Source organism: Lontra canadensis, unplaced genomic scaffold, assembly GCF_010015895.1.
Source record: "Lontra canadensis isolate GAN:19392208 unplaced genomic scaffold, GSC_riverotter_1.0 scaffold81, whole genome shotgun sequence".
Lineage (NCBI taxonomy): Eukaryota > Metazoa > Chordata > Mammalia > Carnivora > Mustelidae > Lontra > Lontra canadensis.
The window spans coordinates 2332676-2338586 of record NW_022631075.1 but is presented as its reverse complement, the minus strand read 5'-3'; the positions used below and the strand labels follow the sequence as shown (position 1 = coordinate 2338586).

The window sequence follows — 5911 nt, the reverse complement described above, 5'->3', positions numbered from 1 at the left end:
TTCATCCTTTCTGATGGAGGCATAATACTCCATAGTGTATATGGACCTCATCTTCCTTATCCATTCGTCCGTTGAAGGGCATCTTGGTTCTTTCCACAGTTTGGCGACCGTGGCCATTGCTGCTATAAACATTGGGGTACAGATGGCCCTTCTTTTCACTCCATCTGTATCTTTGGGGTAAATACCCAGTAGTGCAATTTCAGGGTCATAGGGAAGCTCTGTTTTTAATTTCTTGAGGAACATTTTTTCATGTATCTGTTAGCCATTTGTATGTCTTCATTGAAGAAGTGTTTGTTCATGTCTTCTGCCCATTTTCGGACTTGATTATTAGTTTTTTGGGTGTTGCGTTTAAGAAGTTCTGTATAGATCTTGGATATTAGCCCTTTGTCTGTAGTGTCATTTGCAGATATTTTCTCCAATTTTGTGGGTTGCCACTTTGTTTTGTTGACTGTTTCTCCACAGATTTGCATTCAGACATTCCTAAGAGTTCCCTTTTCTCCACATCTTCACCAACATTTGTTATTTCTGGTTTTGTTTGTTTGTTTGTTTTTAACAGACACCCTAAAAGGTATGAGGTAATATCTTATTGTGGTTTTTGAATTGCATTTTGCTAATGATTAGTGATGTTGAGCATTGGCAACATGTATGTCTTCTTTGGGAAAATGTCTGTTCAGTTCCTTTGCCCATTTTTAAATTGGGTCATTTGTTTCTTTGCTATTGAGTTGCAAGTGTTCCTTATATATTTTGAATATTCACCCCTTATCAAATATGTGGCTTGTAAATGTTTTCTCTCATTCCATAAGTTGCCTTTTCATCTTGTTGATATTTTATTTTTATTGTGCAGGAACTTTAAAGTTTGACATAGTTCCACTTGTTTATTCTTGCTTTTCTTCCCTTTGCATGTAGTCTTGAATCCAAAAAAATCATTATCAAGACAATATCAGGGAGTTTTTCCCTGTGATTTTCTTATAGTGGTTTTATGATTTCAAAGTCTTATGCTTAAGTTTTTAATCTATTTTTAGTTAAAACCAGACAAAGACCCCACTGAAAAGGAGAATTACAGACCAATATCCCTGATGAACATGGATGCAAAAATCCTCACCAAAATACTAGCCAATAGGATCCAACGGTACATTAAAAGGATTATTCACCATGACCAATTGGCATTTATTCCTGGGCTGCAAGGTTAGTTCAACATCTGCAAATCAATCAATGTGATACAATACATTAATAAAAGAAAGAACAAGAACCATATGATATTCTCAATAGATGCTGAAAAAGCATTTGATGAAGTATAGCATTATTTCTTGATCAAAACTCTTCACATTGTAGGGACAGAGGGTACATACCTCAATATCATAAAAACTGTCTATGAAAAACCCACAGCAAATATCATTCTCAATGGGGAAAAACTGAGAGCTTTCCCCCTAAGGTCAGGAACACGGCAGGGATGTTCACTATCACCACTGCTATTCAACATAGTACTAGAAGTCCTAGCCTCAGCAATCAGACAAAAAAAAAAAAAAGAAATTAAAGGCATCCAAATCAGCAAGAAGTCAGACTCTCAGTTTTCGCAGATGATATGATACTTTATGTGGAAAACCAAAAAGACTCCACTCCAAAACTGCTAGAACTCATACAGGAATTCAGGAAAGTGTCAGGATATAAAATCAATGCACAGAAATCAGTTGGATTTCTATATGCCAACAGCAAGAAAGAAGAAAGAGAAATTAAGGATTCAATCTCATTTACAATTGCACACAAAACCATGAGATACCTAGGAATAAATCTAACCGAACAGGCAAAGAATCTGTACTCAGAAAACTATGAAGTACTCATGAAAGAAATTGAGGAAGACACAAAGAAATGGAAAAACATTCCATGCTCATGGACTGGAAGAACAAATATTGTGAAAATGTCTGTGCTATCCAGAGCAAATATATACATTCAATGTAATCCCTATCAAAATACCACCAACATTTTTCACAGAGCTGGAACAAATAATCCTAAAACTTATACAGAACCAGAAAATACCCTAATAGCCAGAGGGTTGCTGGGGGCTGGGGGAGGACAAATAGGGTGGCTGGATTATGGACATTGGGGAGGGTATGTGCTATGGTGATTGCTGTGAATTGTGTAAGACTGATGATTCACAGACCTGTACCCCTGAAGCAAATAATACATTATATGTTAAGAGAGAGAGAGAAAGAGGACCAAGGCCAATATTTTCTGTACTTACTATGAGCCAGGTAGTGTTCTAAGTTTCTTGTTGATGTTGTTTTACCTGTAGTGACTGATTTAATAGTCATGACAATCCTGAGGTAGCTGCTGTTATTATCACCATTTTACATATAGGTAAACTAAGGCACAGAAAGGTCAACTAGCTTGCCTAAGGTCTCACAGCTAGTACATTGTAGTGATGGAATTTGAAAATCATGTAGTCTGGCTATAGATGCTTGATTCTATAAATTCAGGATTTAACTACTATGAAATGTATCCTAAATAAAATTAAATTGGCAAAGGAAATGAACAGCTAATTTATAGACTGTATTAAAAGTACATAAATTATATAAAGCATAGCTATATTAAAATATGTCCAATCTTTTTAGTAATCAAATAACTTCAAATTAAAACAGCAATGAGACACCTATTTGCCTATTAAATTATCATGGATTAATAAATGGTAATAAAACTAGTGGAGATGAGCACTCTCATATATTTCTTATAAAGTAAAAATTATTACAATGTCTTTCAAAAAATAAAGTTTTTAGCATATTTCTAACCTTCAGATACATGTACTCTCTGACACTAGTTATTTTTCTAGGAATCTTGCCTAACTTTTTAAATGGAAAAATATTAATGGAAGCACAATGCTGATAGTTGAAAATAATTCAAATTACAAAAATGTCATTCATTCATTTATTCATTCATAAATTCAATCACAATTATTTGTTCACCAGCAACAATGCCAGATACTGAGACTCTGGGAATCTAGTAATGAGACACATAAAATCACTTCTCTCAAAAGGTTTACATCTTTTTGGAGGAAGATAGACAATAAATAAAAAAGAAAAATATCAAGTACCTATAAGCATTATAATGAAGAAAAACATGATGAGTTGATGGAGAGAAACTGGAAGCTATTTTAAATAAATAGGTGATGGCATTTAAAGTGAGACTAAGGTAAACTCTAAGACAGAAAAACATTTGCCATATCTGAGTGATAGAAAGATGGCTGGTTCTGTCCTATCAACCAAAGAAGGAGGAAGATTTACATAGGACTTTGTAGGCTCAGGAAGGAATTTGAATTTTATTCTAAATGTCCTGAGAAGTTACTGAAAGATCTTGAAAAGAATATAACAAACTGATTATATTTTCAAGGCTCACTTTGGCTGTTTTTTGGATGAAATTAAAGGAAACAAAACAAGAAACAGAAGAAAAAATTTTTTAAAGATTTTTTAAAATTTATTCATGAGAGGGAAAAAGAGAGGCAGAAGCAGAGGCAAATTGAGAAGCAGGCTCCCTGCTCAGGCAGAGGCTCGATGTGGGACTTGATTCCAGGACCCTGGGCCCATGACCTCGGCCGAAGGCGGACATTTAACTGACTGAGCCACCCAGGTGCCCAAAACAGAAGAAATTTTTGAAAGCTATTACAGTAGTCTAGATAAAAGTTAATTAATGTTGCCTTAGACTAGAGCATTCATGAAGACTGATGGAAGTGGATGGATTCCAGATATATTTTGGAGGTAGAAGTCAAAGCGTGAGTGGTTAACTTTGTTAAATAGTGCTTATGAGTTGAGAAAGTTGAGCCAGAGCAGTGACTATTGGATATGGTAATGTTGGAGGTCCCTGGAGATGTTAACAGAAGTTTTAGTGGCTTGGTAGTGGTGAAACCCTGAATGAGTAGAAAATGCTAGATGACAGAGAACAATAGTCAAGGGCCTTGTGGTACATCTGGACACTGCAGATATTTAACTTGGTAAATATTTTGGAAGGCTGTTTAACATGGTGAATATTTTCAGAGTATTTAGTATATTATGATCATACTCAAAATAAAATTTAAAGAAAAAACCAGGATTCACAATTATAAATAGAATTTAATTTTGTAAATAGTAAATAAGCATACTGGAACCAGGATATTTAGGAAACTATTAAAAACAACACTTTTATAAATTCCATAAAATGCACATGTGTTTATGAATAAGTATCATACCTATTTTGGGATAAAATACTGGCTTTTGGCTAAACAGATCAAATAGAAAAAATAAATTTTATGCCCCAATTATATGCAATGGATATTCAAGGCTGCTTGGAAATAAGTCAAACAATGACTATTAAATTTGTGAATATCAGGTATACATTATATATCTAAATTGTTCAAATCTTTTTGGGGTTTTTTTCTTTATGAATTTCTTTTGGGGGGGGTAGGTTTTATTTCATCATCTGCAATCCAGCTGGACCTGGGGGTAAGGAACCATGGAACCCGCAGAATTGTAGCCAGAGCAGAGATTTTTGAGTAGTTCGAGCAGGTGGTTGTGGAGGGGCACTCTCCTGAACTACAGAAGGAATGCTCTGGTAGTTAAGATAAAACACAAGTCAGATATATTAGATCTGTCCACAGCCAGCAATGGTGATCTTCTTGCTAGTCTTGCCGTTCCTGGACCTGAAGCACTCCATGGCTTCCACAATGTTCATGCCCTCTATGACCTTGCCAAAGACTACATGCTTGCCATTCAACTACTTGATCTTGGCAGTGCAGATAAAGAACTGGGAACAGTTCTTGTGGGGTCCAGCGTTGGCCATGGAGAGGATGCCCCGACCCGTGTGCTTCAGGATGAAATTCTCATCAAACTTCTCCCCATAGATGGACTTGTCACCAGTGCCATTATGGTGTGTGAAGTCCCCACCCTGGTACATAAATCCTGGAATAATCCTGTGAAAGCAAGAACATTTATAACCAAATCCTTTCTTCCCAGTGCTCAGAACACAAATGTTCTCTGCTGTCTTTGGAACTTTGTCTACAAACAGCTCAAAGGAGACGCAGCCCAAGGACTCACTGTCCACAGCGATGTCAAAGAGAACACTGTGGGGCTGACCATGGCAGGGCAGCATGGGCAGCTCCGGGGAGGCAGCATCTGCTCTTTATGAATTTCTCCCATAACTCTTCATTGTACATACACTTCATATTTTTTGTTACTACTATGAATAGGAAATTTTTGGTTACATTACTTAACTGGTTATTACTGATAATTTGGAAAGTTACTGATAATATTATCCAGGTGTATTGATAATTTATCTTATTGATTATAAAGGTTTGCAGATGATTCTTTGACTCTCCTGTGTGGATAATCATCTCATCTCAGAAAGATCAATTTCTTTTTTTCACTCTATACATTTTATTCATTTTCCTTTTCATGTTGTATTATTTCTCTTCTATAACTTGCTCTTTTCTTGTATTAGTATCTCCTCTCCTAATTTTCTTATCATTAGTTTTTTTATAATAAACATTATAGAGAAGTTCTAGGTTCATGGAAAAAATAAATAGGAAATGCAGAAATTTTCCATATACCCCCTGCCCTCACACATGCATAACCTCTACCATTATCAACATTCCAAATGCCATGGTACATTTGTTACAAGTGATAAATCTATATTGATATATCATCTTACCCAAAGTCCATAGTTTACATTAGGGTTCACTCTTGGTGTTGTACATCCTATGAGTTTGAACAAATTTATGATGACATGTTTATAGTATAATAAGGAGTAGTTTCACTGCCCTAAAAATCTTCTATATTATACTTATTCATTCTTCCATTGTTCCTAACCCCTGAAAACCACTAATCTTTTTATGATCTTCATAGTTTTGTTTTTTCCAGAATGTCATATTTGCAATAATAAAACATGTAGC

The 5911-nt window shown here is 35.4% G+C and overlaps 1 pseudogene; it reads right to left on the bottom strand.

Moving 5' to 3' along the window:
* Positions 1-4605: 4605 nt before the first annotated feature.
* On the bottom strand, positions 4606-5099 carry LOC116882156 (annotated as a pseudogene).
* Between the last annotated feature and the right edge of the window lie 812 nt (positions 5100-5911).